The sequence below is a fragment of the Hyperolius riggenbachi genome, chromosome 12, assembly GCF_040937935.1.
Source record: "Hyperolius riggenbachi isolate aHypRig1 chromosome 12, aHypRig1.pri, whole genome shotgun sequence".
Classification (NCBI taxonomy): domain Eukaryota; kingdom Metazoa; phylum Chordata; class Amphibia; order Anura; family Hyperoliidae; genus Hyperolius; species Hyperolius riggenbachi.
The window spans coordinates 2148258-2165492 of record NC_090657.1 but is presented as its reverse complement, the minus strand read 5'-3'; the positions used below and the strand labels follow the sequence as shown (position 1 = coordinate 2165492).

General features: G+C 42.9%; 1 pseudogene; it reads left to right on the top strand.

Moving 5' to 3' along the window:
- The first annotated feature begins 3706 nt into the window (after positions 1-3706).
- On the top strand, positions 3707-14812 carry LOC137541965 (DNA excision repair protein ERCC-6-like; annotated as a pseudogene).
- Positions 14813-17235: the final 2423 nt, after the last annotated feature.

The window sequence follows — 17235 nt, the reverse complement described above, 5'->3', positions numbered from 1 at the left end:
GGTGAACCTTGTGGAGCCTGGCAGCGATTCCTCACCTGCTACGGCGCGGGTGTTGCCCACGCCGCAAACAGCTGGATAACAACAGCAGCACCTACCTCTCTGACTCCTTCTCCTCCAACGCATCTCAAAGCTGTACCTCATCCGGAAATGCTAACCCAGCACCAGCAGCAGTAGGATCGTGGAAGCAGTGCAGCACAGCTGTTGGCATGCGTCAGCAAGCGTTGCTGAAGCTGATCTGCCTTGGGGATAAGCAGCACACAGGGGAGGAAATTTGGAGGGGAATAAAGGAACAGACGGATTTGTGGCTGGCACCGCTGGACCTGAAACCGGGCATGAAGCTAGACACCTGGCACGAACTGGCAATGTACGCAATAGAGGTGCTGGCTTGCCCGGCAGCCAGCGTTATGTCGGAACGCTGTTTCAGTGCTGCCGGAGGCATCATCACAGATCGGCGTATCCGCCTCTCCACAGAAAATGCAGACCGTCTGACTCAAATTAAAATGAATCAATCCTGGATTGGAAACGACTACGCAACACTCCTGGACCCCAACCAAGTAACATGACCGATGAACATCTGGGATGGTTTAGCGTTTCCGGTCCCTGTTTATTGAACCTCTCATCTGTATTACATTTATGACTGCATGGCGGCAAAAAGCATTGCTGCTATATCCGCACGCTTTTTGTCCTCATGCAAGGCCTGGGTTGTTGTGTCTCACAAAGCGTGGCCTTCTCCTCCTGCGCCTCCTCCTGTTCCATCACGTGTGCTGCTGCTGCTGCTGCTGCTGCTGCTGCTGGGTTACCGTTGCCGGTCCCTGTTTATGGAACCTCTTATCTTTATTACATTTATGACTACATGGCGGTACAAAGCATGCTATCCGCACGCTTTTTGTCCTCATGCAAGGCCTGGGTTGTTGTGTCTCACAAAGCGTGGCCTTCTCCTCCTGCGCCTCCTCCTGTTCCATCACGTGTGCTGCTGCTGCTGCTGCTGCTGCTGGGTTACCGTTGCCGCGTGGTCCCTGTTTATTGAACCTCTTATCTTTATTACATTTATGACTACATGGCGGTACAAAGCATGCTATCCGCACGCTTTTTGTCCTCATGCAAGGCCTGGGTTGTTGTGTCTCACAAAGCGTGGCCTTCTCCTCCTGCGCCTCCTCCTGTTCCATCACGTGTGCTGCTGCTGCTGCTGCTGCTGGGTTAGCGTTGCCGCGTGGTCCCTGTTTATTGAACCTCTTATCTTTATTACATTTATGACTACATGGCGGTACAAAGCATGCTATCCGCACGCTTTTTGTCCTCATGCAAGGCCTGGGTTGTTGTGTCTCACAAAGCGTGGCCTTCTCCTCCTGCGCCTCCTCCTGTTCCATCACGTGTGCTGCTGCTGGGTTAGCGTTGCCGCGTGGTCCCTGTTTATTGAACCACTTATCTTTATTACATTTATGACTGCATGGTGGTACAAAGCATGCTATCCGCACGCTTCTTGTCCTCATGCAAGGCCTGGGTTGTTGTGTCTCAAAGCGTGGCCTTCTCCTCCTGCGCCACCCTCCTCCTGTTCCATCACGTGTGCTGCTGCTGGGTTAGCATTACCGGTCCCTTTTCCTGGAACCTCTTATATGTATTACATTTATGACTGCATGCCGACAAAAAGCATGTTACCTGTGCAAAGAAAACAGACATTTCCCGCATTTAAAAGACAGTTTTCCCTTTGAAACTTTAAAATCGATTTTCTCAAAAACTATAAGCTCTTCTTGCTAAATTTTTTTTTCCTCTTGTACCCACTCCCAAGGTGCACATACCCTGTAAATTTGGGGTATGTAGCATGTAAGGAGGCTTTACAAACCACAAAAGTTCGGGTCCCCATTGACTTCCATTATGTTCGGAGTTCGGGTCGAACACCCGAACATCGCGGCCATGTTCGGCCTGTTCGGCCCGAACCCGAACATCTAGATGTTCGCCCAACACTAGTCACCAGTGGTTCTCACCTCGCAATCGCTCAAATGTACAAATCTCCTCCAGCCGTGCTCCAGTGGGCCAGAGTCCGTCACATTGTTGTGATAGTTAGTACGGCATGGTCATATTAGTAAACCGTAATTACAGCCTGACTCAGCTGACTCTGCCTGACTTGATTTTGCAGCACAATTTAACTCTTTTACTGTGATGTGAGTCCCGCTCAATAGAAGGATCACAGCTCCCCCTATGCTAATGCCTATGAGAGGTAAGAACAAACTATGGATCGCAGCCTAGGGCCAATTTAGGGGGGGCAGGGAGAAATAACTACAGAAAAAAAAAAAACTAAAAAAACAAAAACAAAACAATCGCAGCAGCTATCACAGACCAATAAAAGAAAGGCCTATTTTTGCGAAGAAATGGAGGTAAGATTTGTTTGTTTGCGAAGTTGTATGGCCCTGCAGCGAGGTGTTAAAGCTGCAGAGTGCAGAAGTGTGAAAAATTGCCTGGTTGCGAGGGGGGTGTAAGCCTGTAGTCCTCAACTGGCTAAAATGTTTGCTTTTGATCCCCCCCGCCAGTGACTCTATCTGGGTTTTTGTACACTTTGTACACTTTTCTTTTCTTTTCTTTTTTTAAGTAATTGCGGCTGCAGGGAAACCGTGAAGGTTTTAGAAATGTGCCTATCATTAGTCAATGGGGCATCACAATGTTTTGTGATGTTCAGCCACTCCTAATCACATTCAACTGCTAACAAGGCTTAGTCATATACAGTGCTGCCCATAATTATTCATACTCCTGGCAAATTTTGACTTTACATTACTACTTTTCAACCAATAAGTAATTTTGTTGATGGGAAATTAAATTTGGTGTCTCCCAAAATATAAGCTGATGTACAAGAGGCATTATTGTGGGAGAAAAAAAACATACATTTAAACAGTGACCAGGCCAAAATTATTCATACCCTTCAAACTGTCACAGTCTGAGGGGAAATCCAACGTTCTATACCATTCCAAATAGTCCAAGCTGTTCTAAAGCATCCTAATTACCCTGATTAATTTGGAACAGCTGTTGTAATCTACTCAACAGGTGATTATCAGCGGCTCTCTGCAGTTGGTTTGTGGATAGTCATGGCTAAGACAAAGGACCTCAGGACCTACTACACTATATTGTCTCTCGGCCTCTCCCCACTTTTTTTGAACCAGACAATAAGCGCCCTCTCACAGTATAAAGAGTGTAGGAAGGGGGCAATTGTTTTTCTGTGCACTTGTACTTTGCAATTGTACCAGCAGTAAAAGTTGTATTGAATGGTGTTGTATGGCGTTATGGCAGAAATGCCACATTCAGAGAATGGAATCAGCTGTGCTCGGGATCTGGGATCAGCGATGGCGTCCTTGTGGTTGCATGTGGCTCAATAATCAGATGGAAAGGCATGCAGTGTGAAAGGGGCCCCATACTACCTGTTCGCGTTTAGATGTGTTTGGAACTGAATAACCCTCTCTGTACGGTGCAGCTGCTGGCATTATTCTGACATCCGTAGCAGCCAATCAGGAGCCAGATCTGCCTGGCCAGGTTAGACTTCTGCAATGTGTGATGTGGAGGAGAATATATTCCTGCAATGGTGCTGTGCTCATGCAGAGGTCATTCAGCTGTAACTAGCAACATAATGGTGACTCAGGAAAGCCTCTGTTCTGTGTGTTTAGGTGGGAGCCGTGAGCGTCTCCACTGCAGAATCACCATGGTGGCAGACCGTGCTGAGCGAGAGGAAGATGGCAGCCCGGAGATTGTATTGAGCGGTAACATCTTGGGATCTTTTACGGAGAGCAAACAGACATGAGACCTGATTGTCAACCTGCAGATGTCCTGTATGGAGCCGGTGAGCAGAGAGGTTTGCGCACAGAGGTTTCAAGGTGAATGAACCAGACTGCAAATCACTAGATCCATGTGTGTGTGTGACTGCGGGACATAGTTAGTCCTGCTGATCCAGAATCTGTTTGGGGGTTGAGGTTAAGGGGGGGATTGCTGGGGTAAAAGATTTGCGCAAAAAAAGTGGGATCAGCGCATCACCAGGCCGCCTCTGAATGGCCTCTGCTCAGAGATGCGCTGAGCCCCCCCAGAAACTGCAAACGCACCTTGAACCCAAACAGAGGCTCTGCATATACACCAAAGGAAAACTATTAAGTGGGAGCAGCTGACCAGAAATAAATCAATCAAACATAGCAAAGAAATGAACAGCGCTACTTAAAAACAGATGAGTGCTTACCTGCAAAAAAGTGCACACCCCACTCATGGGGTAAAAGATTGAACTCTGCACTTGGGTATTAGGCAGGGGTAGGAGACGAGAAGCCTGTATATCCCTTGTCTGAGTCTTACCATCCTCTCTTCTTTCATTGTAGTTATTATGGACAATTATCAGGAGCAGCCTCACCCTCTGGATCCACATCTAGGTAAGCTATTTTCATAACCATAGACAATAGAGTCGGGGCCAGCAAGGCACCTTCAGGCCGCAGAGCAATGTTGCTAATGTTAATAACAGTGTGGAGCCAGTTGACACTTCACTTTGTAAACAAATCACTTTGTGAACCTGTCTGGGCTGCTATATCACGATCATGGCTTCAAAGTGATAGGTTCAGATCCGGGTCATTGCTACAGAGTCATTGCTTCAGATCAGGTTCATGGTGTCAGAACAGGGTCAGGACTCCAGTCAGTTGCTCAGATCAGTCATGCCGTCAAGTCGTGGGTTCAGATCAGGGGTGTGGCTCCAGAGTCATAGGTTCTGATCAGGATCATGGCTACCGAGTCATGGGTTCAGATCAGGATCATGGCTACCTAGTCATGGGTTCTGATCAGGATCATGGCTACTGAGTGATGGGTTCTGATCAGGATCATGGCTACCGAGTCATGGGTTCAGATCAGGATCATGGCTACCGAGTCATGGGTTCAGCTCAGGATCATGGCTACCGAGTCATGGGTTCAGATCAGGATCATGGCTACCGAGTCATGGGTTCAGATCAGGATCATGGCTACTGAGTCATGGGTTCTGATCAGGATCATGGCTACTGAGTCATGGGTTCAGATCAGGATCATGGCTACCGAGTCATGGGTTCAGATCAGGATCATGGCTACCGAGTCATGAGTTCAGATCAGGATCATGGCTACCGAGTCATGGGTTCAGATCAGGATCATGGCTACAGGGTCATGAGTTCAGATCAGGGTCATGGCTACAGGGTCATGAGTTCAGATCAGGATCATGGCTACAGGGTCATGAGTTCAGATCAGAGTCATGGCTTCAGATCAGGGTAATGGTGTTTAAATTTCGAACCAATTTCTGACTCTGATGCCTATTATAATTTGTATGTAATCAAAAGTAAACCCATTCAGTTATAAAGTTTGTATTATTACTATTTAGTATTTGTATAGCTCCGACACCTTACGCAGAGCTGTACACAGTATATTGTCTTGTCACTTAACCACTTGAGGACCGTGGGCTTTACCCCCCTTAAGGACCGGCCCCTTTTTTTCCTTTCAGACCACTGCAGCTTTCACGGTTTATTGCTCGCTCATACAACCTACCACCTAAATGAATTTTGGCTCCTTTTCTTGTCACTAATAAAGCTTTCTTTTGGTGCAATTTGATTGCTCCTGCAATTTTTACTTTTTATTATATTCATCAAAAAAGACATGAATTTTGGCAAAAAAATGATTTTTTTTTTTTAAACTTTCTGTGCTGACATTTTTCAAATAAAGTAAAATTTCTGTATACATGCAGCGCGAAAAATGTGGGCAATCCATGTTTTTGATAAAAAAAAAAAACCATTCAGTGTAATTTATTGGTTTGGGTAAAAGTTATAGCGTTTACAAACTATGGTGCAAAAAGTGAATTTTCCCATTTTCAAGCATCTATGACTTTTCTGACCACCTGACATGTTTCATGAGGGTCTAGAATTCCAGGATAGTATAAATACCCCCCAAATGACCCCATTTTGGAAAGAAGGCATCCCAAAGTATTCACTGAGAGGCATAGTGAGTTCATAAAAGATATTAATTTTTGTCACAAGTAAGCGGAAAATGACACTTTGTGACAAAAAAAAAAAAAATTTCTTCTAACTTGCGACAAAAAAAAATGAAATCTGCCACGGACTCACCATGCCCCTCTCTGAATACCTTGAAGTGTCTACTTTCCAAAATGGGGTCATTTGTGGGGTGTGTTTACTGTCCTCGCATTTTGGGGGGTGTTAATTTGTAAGCACCCCTGTAAAGCCTAAAGGTGCTCATTGGACTTTGGGCCCCTTAGCGCAGTTAGGCTGCAAAAAAGTGCCACACGTGGTATTGCCGTACTCAGGAGAAGTAGTATAATGTGTTTTGGGGTGTATTTTTACACATACCGATGCTGGGTGGGAGAAATATCTCTGTAAATGACAATTTTTTTTTTATTTTTTTTTTACACACAATTGTCCATTTACAGAGATCTTTCTCCCACTCAGCATGGGTATGTGTAAAAATACACTCCAAAACACATTATACTACTTCTCCTGAGTACGGCGATACCACATGATTGGCACTTTTTTGCAGCCTAACTGCGCTAAGGGGCCCAAAGTCCAATGAGTACCTTTAGGATTTCACAGGTCATTTTGAGAAATTTCGTTTCAAGACTACTCCTCATGGTTTAGGGCCCCTAAAATGCCAGGACAGTATAGGAACCCCACAAATGACCCCATTTTAGAAAGAAGACACCCCAAGGTATTCTGTTAGTAGTACGTGAGTTCATAGAAGATTTTATTTTTTGTCACAAGTTAGCAGAAAATGACACTTTGTGAAAAACAATAAAAATCAATTTCCGCTAACTTGTGACAAAAAATAAAATCTTCTATGAACTCACCGTACTACTAACAGAATACCTTGGGGTGTCTTCTTTCTAAAATGGAGTCATTTTTGGGGTTCCTATACTGTCCTGGCATTTTAGGGGCCCTAAACCGTGAGGAGTAGTCTAGAAAACAAATGCCTCAAAATGACCTGTGAATAGGACTTTGGGCCCCTTAGCGCAGTTAGGGTGCAAAAAAGTGCCACACATGTGGTATCGCCCTCCTCAGGAGAAGTAGTATTTGTTTTGGGGTGTATTTTTACACATACCCATGCTGGGTGGGAGAAATCTCGTGAGTATGGCGGTACCACATGTGTGGCACTTTTTTGCACCCTAAGGACCATATGCAATTCTCTTTTTCACTTGAGTTTTCACCTAGGAGATAATTTTTCATCTTTGATTTTAAATAACTTTCCAGTACTTTTCAACTAAAAATGTACCAAAAAGTTGGTGAAAAACTACTATCAAACTTATTTTAATCATTTTCTTGCCTTCTGGGAGCTTAAAAGGCATTTTATTGACAAGCTTAAAAATATCACCTAGGAGAAAACACAGGTGAAAAAGTGAATTACATATGGCCCCAAGTGCGCTAAGGGGCCCAAAGTCCAATGAGTACCTTTAGGATTTCACAGGTCATTTTGCGACATTTGGTTTCAAGACTACTCCTCACGGTTTAGGGCCCCTAAAATGCCAGGGGAGTATAGGAACCCCCAAATGACCCCATTTTAGAAAGAAGACACCCAAAGGTATTCTGTTAGGAGTATGGTGAGTTCATAGAAGATTTTATTTTTTGTCACAAGTTAGCGGAAATTGATTTTATTTTTTTTTTCACAAACTTCATAGGTTTTTTTTTTGTTTTTTTTTTGTTTGTTTTTTGTCACAAGTTTGTGAAAAAAAAAAATTAAAAACCAATTTCCGCTAACTTGTGACAAAAAAAAACTTCTATGAACTCACCATACTCCTAACAGAATACCTTTGGGTGTCTTCTTTCTAAAATGGGGTCATTTGGGGGGTTCCTATACTCCCCTGGCATTTTAGGGGCCCTAAACCATGAGGAGTAGTCTTGAAACCAAATGTCGCAAAATGACTTGTGAAATCCTAAAGGTACTCATTGGACTTTGGGCCCCTTAGCGCAGTTAGGGTGCAAAAAAGTGCCACACGTGGTATCGCCATACTCAGAAGTAGTATAATGTGTTTTGTGGTGTATTTTTACACATACCCATGCTGGTTTGGAGAAATATCTCTGTAAATAGATAATTGTGTGTGACAAAAATTAAAAAAATTGTCATTTACAAAGATCTTTCTCCCACCCAGCATGGGTATGTGTAAAAATACACCCCAAAACACATACTACTTCTCCTGAGTATGGCAATACCACGTGTGGCACTTTTTTGCAGCCTAACTGCGCTAAGGGGCCCAAAGTCCAATGAGCATCTTTAGGCTTTACAGGGGTGCTTACAATTAGGCAACCCCCAAAATGCCAGGACAGTGAACACACCCCACAAATGACCCCATTTTGGAAAGTAGACACTTCAAGGTATTCAGTGAGGAGCATAGTGAGTCTGTGGCAGATTTCATTTTGCGACAAAAAAAAAAAAAAAATCTTCCACGGACTCACTATGCTCCTCTCTGAATACCTTCGTGTCTACTTTCCAAAATGGGGTCATTTGTGGGGTGTGTTCACTGTCCTGGCATTTTGGGGGTTGCCTAATTGTAAGCACCCCTGTAAAGCCTAAAGATGCTCATTGGACTTTGGGCCCCTTAGCGCAGTTAGGCTGCAAAAAAGTGCCACACGTGGTATTGCCGTACTCAGAAGTAGTATGTGTTTTGGGGTGTATTTTTACACATACCCATGCTGGGTGGGAGAAATATCTTTGTAAATGACAATTTTTTTTTTTAATTTTTGTTACACACGTCTATTTACAGAGATATATCTCTTTTAACCAGCATGGGTATGTGTAAAAATACACCACAAAACACATTATACTACTGAGTACGGCGATACCACGTGTGGCACTTTTTTGCACCCTAACTGCGCTAAGGGGCCCAAAGTCCAATGAGTACCTTTAGGATTTCACAGGTCATTTTGCGATATTTGGTTTCAAGACTACTCCTCACGGTTTAGGGACCCTAAAATGCCAGGGCAGTATAGGAACCCCAAAAATGACCCCATTCTAGAAAGAAGACACCCAAAGGTATTCCGTTAGGAGTATGGTGAGTTCATAGAAGTGTTTTTTTTGTTTTTTTTTGTTTTTTTGTCACAAGTTAGAAGAAATGGAAACTGTGACACAAAAAAGTGTCATTTTCCGCTAACTTGTGACAAAAAATTAAATCTTCTATGAACTCACCATGCCTCAGTGAATACTTTGGGATGTCTTCTCTCCAAAATAGGGTCATTTGGGGGTATTTATACTATCCTGGAATTTTAGCACCTCATGAAACATGACAGGTGGTCTGAAAAGTCAGAGATGCTTCAAAATGGGAAAATTCACTTTTGGCACCATAGTTTGTAAACGCTATAACTTTTACCCAATTCAATAAATATACACAGAATGGTGTATATTGTTTTGTAAAAAAAAAAGTCTTTTTTGATGAATAAAAACTAAAACTCGCAGCAGCAATCAAATGGCACCAAAAGAAAGCTGTATTAGTGACAAGAAAAGGTAAAATTCATTTAGGTGGTAGGTTGTATGAGCGAGCAATAAACCGTGAAAGCTGCAGTGGTCTGGAGAAGAAGGCTCTGGTCCTTAAGGTGCAAAAAGACTGTAGTCCTCAAGTGGTTAAATTGCTTGGATCTGTAAATCACGTAATTGATGATCTACCAAACCATTTTTAGAAAAATTGATCAGAAAAATCCAACACTCCCAAATGTCCTCCTACTAAAAAAAATGGGAAATTTCTTGAACAAATTGAAAAAGCCAAACAAAATTCATCAAATTGGTGTAAAATTGAATCTTTTAATTGTGTGGTGTGTGGCCACCTTTTTAGGCTTGGGACCCATTGGAAGCACTTTTCTAAGCTCTTGTGATTTGTAAAGCTTTTATCAGTGCTGTGGAGTTGGTACAAAAATCTTCCGACTTCTCATTTTATGAAACCTCTGGGTACCCTTAGTCTAATACTTACCAGGCTGTGAATTTTGTACAAAATCATCCGACTCCTCAGTTTAAGAAATCACCGACTCCAGGTACCCAAAATTACTGAGACTCCAAGTATCACTCCAAAGCCCTGGCTCTTATGTAATGCTATGGGTTTATTACATCCCTCAAGTGGGATCACACACATAGCATTGCATTCGTAAATTGTTTTTAGTGGGTCCCTTGCTTGATTTACTTGGGTAAGTTCTGTGGCTGTAATATCCCCATTATCAAGACGATGAGAAATCAGATAGTAGGCGGTAGCCCTGGCATGATGTAAGTGCTAGAAGGTTTGGGGATCCCACAGAGTAGGTTGAGGGGGTTCAACAACTTTTAAGTTACAAGTCTGCTAGAAACGTTCTCCCTGGAGATAGGCTTTAGTTTGGATGCTTAGGGTCAATTAGGGGCCACAGAACCCATGCAAGAATAGCAGCTCTACATTTCTAATTTGGGCAAAAATGTTTGGCTCTATTCTAGCCATGTTCTGTATATAGATTTATATCCAAATGCTGGTGCCCAATTTGTGTTCTTTTGGTGCTTTTATATAGCAATTGCTGGTGGACTCTATAATCTAAGTGGTTTAGTATTCTGCATCCGTACTTTTTTTTTTTTTTTTGCAAGGTATGAAGAACTAATGTGAGCACTGGTTAGGTACAGGTGTTTTGCTTTTGGGGAGTAGAAAAAGTAGGATTTAAAACTTCGGGGTAGGATTTAACTAGTTGTTTGTGCCAAGGCAGTATTTCAACTTCATTTAAAGTCTCCCTTCTATGAGTGGCTCCCATGCCTGATTCCAGTCATTTGATACAGGGCTTTGGAGTTGGTACAAAAATCATCCGACTCAGTTTATGAAACATTTGACTCTGACTCATTAGTCAAAAACAAGCAAGTGGAGTTGGTACAAAAAATGACTCCAGGTACCCAAAATTGCTCTGACTCCACAGCCCTGGTTAGATTACGAATTGGATTTTTGAACACATTCCCATTCCCCAATGTAAGTGTTACAGCACTGGTCATTCATGATTTATGCAAACGGCACTGATCATTCAATGAAAATTTGTAGTGTAGGAAAAAACCACCCCTTTGCTAGGAATTCTTCATTTTAAGCAGGTAAAACTGAATATTGCACTGCAATTAAAAATGTACACCAAGCAGGATTTCCACTGAAATGTTCAGGGTTTCTCTGAAATGATTACAGGTACCTTATAACTTACCATTTTCTTCCAGGAGTAATAAGTTGCACAATAGGGGAGCCTATTAAGTTCTACACCTGGGCTAAGGCATGGCTAACACACGTTGGGGTTTTGTCAAGGATGGTCAGAACGTTCTGATCCATCATTGTGTATTAAAAAATCGTATCAAAATCGCAACTTCTGACAGAAATCGTGCAATTCAATCTTTTCCTAAAATCATTAAATCATTCAGGCCTAGTCAAGGGGTACTTGTGCTTACTATGCTGGGGGCACTTGGTGAGTACAGGGTTTTTAAAGGGGTACATACCAATAAAATGTTGAGAAACACTGATCAATAAGACCCAGAGCCTTTCATTTCCTTAGTTGAGCATTAGTGTTTGTGTTTTTTTGTTTTTGTTGTTAGTTTGTTTTGTTTTTGTTTTTTTGTTTTTTTGTTCTTCAGATTTACTTTACAGAGCCATTATACGTTTTGGTGGTGCCAACCGATAGATAGATAGATAGATAGATAGATAGATAGATAGATAGATAGATAGATAGAATTAAACCTTACAAATCAAAATTATGTATGACAATGTGGTAATAACTGGGAGAAATTGGGAAAATGTGTGGGGTTTTATCTGTGTGTGGGTTTTTTTTTTTTTTTTTTTTTTTTTAACTATAATTGCTGTTAAAAGGCAAATAAAAAAAATTCTTAGCAAGAAGCACCACCCAAAGTGCCCAATTTGTGGTGAAGAAAAGTATAGATCATTTAGAGGTGATAATTAGTGATTTATTAGCAAATGAATAGCCGACACGCTAACATTTTAAAATTGCTTTGGGTCCAGTAGGGGAAACACCTTTCAGTGGTAAAGTAGTTCAGGTTAGAGCAGGGTATCAGGAGCAAGTTTACTTTGTGGGAAGGTTGGACATGAGCTTCATGGCCCAGGACCATCTTCTGACTGCTACTGGCCATGTTAGTGTCTCGACAGGGAAGTGCTTGTACATGTTTTACTGGGCATGCTTTAACTAAAAGTAGACCTGCAACCTCTCCCTTAACCCTTATACACACCGGAGCTTGAGCAGTAGTTTGGGGCCCAATGCTGTACAGGCGCTTCTCTAGGGTCTAAGCTAACAAAGTGTGCTGCTGATAGGGAGGAGGTACGATAGCAAGACAGCTGGCAGGGGGAGTAGAGCAACAATGCCCTCAGCCTGCAATTCACCAGGCTGATCTTTTGCTGACTCAGAGGGGATCGTTGGCTGCTGTACAAATGTCGATTCTCAGCAGAGGCAGCTCCCATCTAACATGTACAAGGAATTTCTATGAAATTGTACTGACTATTTGCTAATCTTGTTTAATGTATCATGAAGCTTGCTTTGTATGCCTATAGTAAGTAAATGTAATTTTTTTTTATATTTTTCAGTGATGTGCGGAAAGGCAAGGAAGAGGCTAAAAGTGGCAACCTCTTGAAATCTATTGAATATTTTCAAAGAGCCAACACAATACAACCAAGTCAGAAGCTTAAAGATCGAATTTCAAAACTAATAGCCTTACAGCAGTTAAATATTGAACAGGATGATGACACTGATGATGAATTTGTAGAGGTTCCTGGCAGTGGTCTGAAGCTCAACAAATAGTTGTTTGTATAAAATTGCCACACCTTTTTGGTGCTCGTACAATTTATCAGTCTGTACCGAGATGGGAAAAAAGGATGGTTTTACCAAGCCCCATGTCATCTGTCAGAATTCCTCCGAGTTATTTCCTTCCTCTCTGGTATGTTTGATGTTGGCATAATCAAAAGCACTGTTTTGATTAGTTCTGCAATGCTAATAAGCAATTGGGAGAGGGAGTTCCATGAAATTTATTGACCCTCATGTCTGGAGTCCACTTTTGGAACAAGTGAGAGAGAACGAGCTAAAGACCTAGAGAAACTACAGAGGAGAGGTGGCATAATTATATCTACATACCAGATGATGCTAAATGACTGGCAGCAAGTGTCTTCCTATAATGGCGCAGAGTTTATCTGGGATTATTTATTTTGGATGAGGCTCATAAAATTAGTTTCAACAACAAAAACAGCAAAATCCTGTGCTGCTATTCCTGCCAAAAACCGTATCCTGCTTACTGGTACACCAGTCCAAAACAACCTCAGAGAGATGTGTGCTTTGCAGTTCCAAGCAGTGTTCCTTGGCAGGCAAAAATCATACAAAGACCTTTAAAATGTTGTATGAAAATCCAATTACAAAGGCTAGAGAGAGACGCAACACCAACGGAAAAAGCACTTAGGAAATAGGGTTGTATAATTTTCAGCAAATTCTCGGAAATCTTTAGCCCAAGGAGAACAAAACAAGATGTACAGAACAAAACCTCATCAAAAGGGAAGATAGTGAGTGTTTTAGAATCCGTCTCATTTACAATGCCCTCTTTTACCCGAAAAAAATGACTTTGTATTGTGGGTGTATCTATCACAAGTTCAAGAAGAGGTATACAAAAAATTTCTATCTCTGGATGAAATTAAGGAGTTGCTAAAAACCACAAAGTCTCCCCTAGCACAGCTGACTGTTTTGAAAACCTTATGTGACCATCCCAGACTCTTGTCAGCTAGAGCGTGTTTTAAGCTTGGGCTGGAGGGAGATGAGGTGACAAGTGCTGATTCTTACCTGGCATTAGAGGCTGATGAGATGCAAAAAGGTGATCTTCCATCAGTTTCAAAATTTGATCACCTCTCTGATGAAATCCTTATTAAAGAATCTGGGAAACTTGAGCTTCTTCTGGAGCTGCTTCATAAACTCAGAGATGAAAGCCACAAAACCCTAGTCTTTTCCCGGTCAAGAAAAATGCTTGACTTGATAGCTCAAATTTTGGAGAACAGACGTTTTAAGATTATGCGCATTGATGGAACGGTTAAACGTCTAGACCGGGAAAAAGGATACAAATATTTCAGAGTAGTGCTAAGCATTCTGTTCTTTTGTTAACCACCCAGGTTGGAGGGGTTGGGTAAACCCTGACTGCAGCTGATCGTGTTGTGATATTTGACCCCAGTTGGAATCCAGCTACTGATTCTCAAGCTGTTGAGAGTGTACAGAATTGGACAACAAGCCAACGTGGTCATTTATCGGCTTATAACCTGTGGCACAGTGGAGGAGAAAATATACAGGCTGCAAATCTTTAAAGACTCTCTAATAAGGCAAACAGTGACAAAAAAAAAATCCTTTCCGTTACTTTTCAAGGCAAGAGTTGAAAGAGCTATTTAGTTTGGAAGATACCCGGACTTCTACAACCCAAATTCAGCTCCAAAGTATGCACTCTTCCCAAAGAAAAACTGATGCTGGTCTGGATGAGCATATAGCTTTTTTACACACACTGAACATTTTTGGCATGTCTGACCATGACCTCCTCTATACCCAGGAGTTGTCTTCCCAAGATGAGGAATGTAGCGATGAGGACGAAGAATATCAAATTAGAAATCCTGGTACAGAAGGCTCATGAACTTGTACAAATGGAGTCTCAGATGAATGAACAGCTATTGGAGCATATAAGAAGCAGATCTGAATGTGCTTTAGGCTTTTCAGAAGCAACACTTTGTCGTAGCCAAGCTCCAAGTCTTCCTAGTTCAAAACCACAGGTGCCTCCTGAACTTGTAGATTTACCAGAAGACATTTCATTGGTTTGCTGTGTAATGAACTGTATGATCATTGAAGTATGAACAGTCTCCTGATACAGTCGAAAGAGACTTGTCAAATGAAAGAAATGGTCAGGCAAGTGTAGTAATTGATGACCCTGCTGAAGAAAATGCCCCACAGCTTACAACAAACACAATTGCAAATGAGAGAAATTGTCACATGACCAGCTTGATCATCATCGATTCTGATGAGGAAACTTTGCCTACAGCTCCATTCGAGGTTGAACCTGAAGACAGCTTCAGAGCCAGAGAAGCTTTTCCTGCCTTTGGTTTCAAGGATGATTTGCCTTCATTGGTAAGTTAAAACAATTTAAAGTACAGGGTATGCTCTTTTATGGCAGGATTTGCATTTTTTTAAAGAGACTCCATGTATCCATGAAAACTTAATAAAATAAACATACCAGCCTGTCTGCAGTGCTCTCCTCTCCCCCTCTGCACCACTTTCGCCGCTCCCCGCTGCTGTTTTGGGCAGAAAATCACACTTTTTTTTATTGCATGCGCTGTAGGTCCTCTCGTGCTGGTTCTATCTCAGCTGCCGATCAGCCTATCAGGGTCTCAGAGCCGGCTGCAATACACAGAGGCAGAGCATTGGTTCACTGCACAGCAGCACAAGTATTGCAGTCGGAGACTCTGATAGGCAAGTGTATTTATAATATTAGTAATGTCTATTACTATTTTTCGTTTTTTTTTTTTTTAAATGGACAAAACGTTTTTTCTTTGGTGTTGGCCAAATACATATGAGCAGTGTGTGTGGTATTTATATAGCGCCGACATATTACGCAGTGCTGTGCAGTGTATGTGTGTGTATATCTATCTATCTTGTCACTAACTGTCCCTCAAAGGAGCTCACAATCTAATCCCTACTAGAGATGTCGGTGAACCTGTTTGCCGGCGAACATCTCCCCCATGTACTACTTCCGTGTCGCTATGACCCGGAGTAGTACGCCTGCGCTGGCCCGGCGACGTGCGTCTTTGATCGCGCGCCTGTTGCTGGGCCCTCTCTGCGCATGAGCATGACGTCACGCACATGTGCAGAAAGTGCCTGGCAACAGGCGCGCGTGATCTAGGACGCGCGTCGCCGGGCCAGCGCAGGCGTACTACTCCGGGTCATAGTGACCCAGAAGTAGTACATGGGGGAGATGTTCATCGACATCTCTAATCCCTACCATTGCCATATGTCTCTATTATGTAGTGTAAGTACTGTAGTCTAGGGCCAATTTTAAGGGGAGCCAATTAACTTATCCGTATGTTTTTGGAATGTGGGAGGAAACCGGAGTGCCCGGAGGAAGCCCACATAGACACGGAGAGAACATACAAACTCTTTGCAGATAGTGCCCTGGCTGGGATTCGAACCAGGGACCCAGCGCTGCAAGGCGAGAGAGCTAACCACTACACCTGTGTGTGTGTGTAGCTCAATTAGACGCCGGATCGCCTCTTCCGCATCCCCGGATTCAATACCCGCTCATCCCCCTTATCTTCCGCTCGATTCCCTGCCATTGTCCCCTCGGGGAATGAGCAGGGAATCGGCGGTGGGGAGATCCATCCTGTCGGATCTTATCAATCGAGCCGCACCAGCGGCTCGATTGATAAGGAACATCGCGGCCGCATCTATGCGTGTAGATGCGGCTTTAGACTGTACGGCCAGTGCTGAGCCAGAGCTGTAAAACTGTCAGGCTAGTTCTGTATAGATGGGTAACAGTACTGGGTGGACAGGCTGACAGGTCTAGCTTGACAGGCTGTTTGGACTTGCTGGACAGTCTTACAGACTCTTCACTGAGTCCTCTTATGCTGGGCATACACAGGTCATTTCTGCGGCTCAATTAGACGCCGTATCGACTCCCGCGTGCCCCCGCTCGTGCCTGGATTGATTCCCGCTCGTCTCCACGGGCGCTTCTTATCTTCCGTTCGTTTTGCGCTATTGTACGCCCGCGTGTATCGAGCACGTTATCAATCTGCCGGGTCATCGGACACGTCGGATATTGACAAACAAACCATCAGCGTCTCGATTCATTAAACAAACCACCCATGTATGCACAGCATTAGTCCCCTCTATAGAATTAAATGATTGGAAATTTATTATAGCTAATCATCAGATTTCTTGATGTACAGTTCAAATATTCAAAATATTTTATCTGACAGGATGGAAGATTTAGATCCCGTAGATTTGCATTGGATCTAATGTTCCAACAATGCCTTTAGATTGATTTCAATTTTTTTTTTTTTTACTGAAATCTATTGTGAATCTGTTCCTAGTGTGTCGCACACATATCAGATAGATTACTGTCCGATTCGACCAGACATGCATCTTCCAGAAATCTATCTGATGGTCGAATCTGCTGTCAATTTCTCAGTGTATGGCAACCTTTAGGCTAGTTACACACCAGGACGTTGCGTTTAGGGGACGTTATAGGGCACATAACGTGCTCCTAACGCAATGCCTGGTGCTC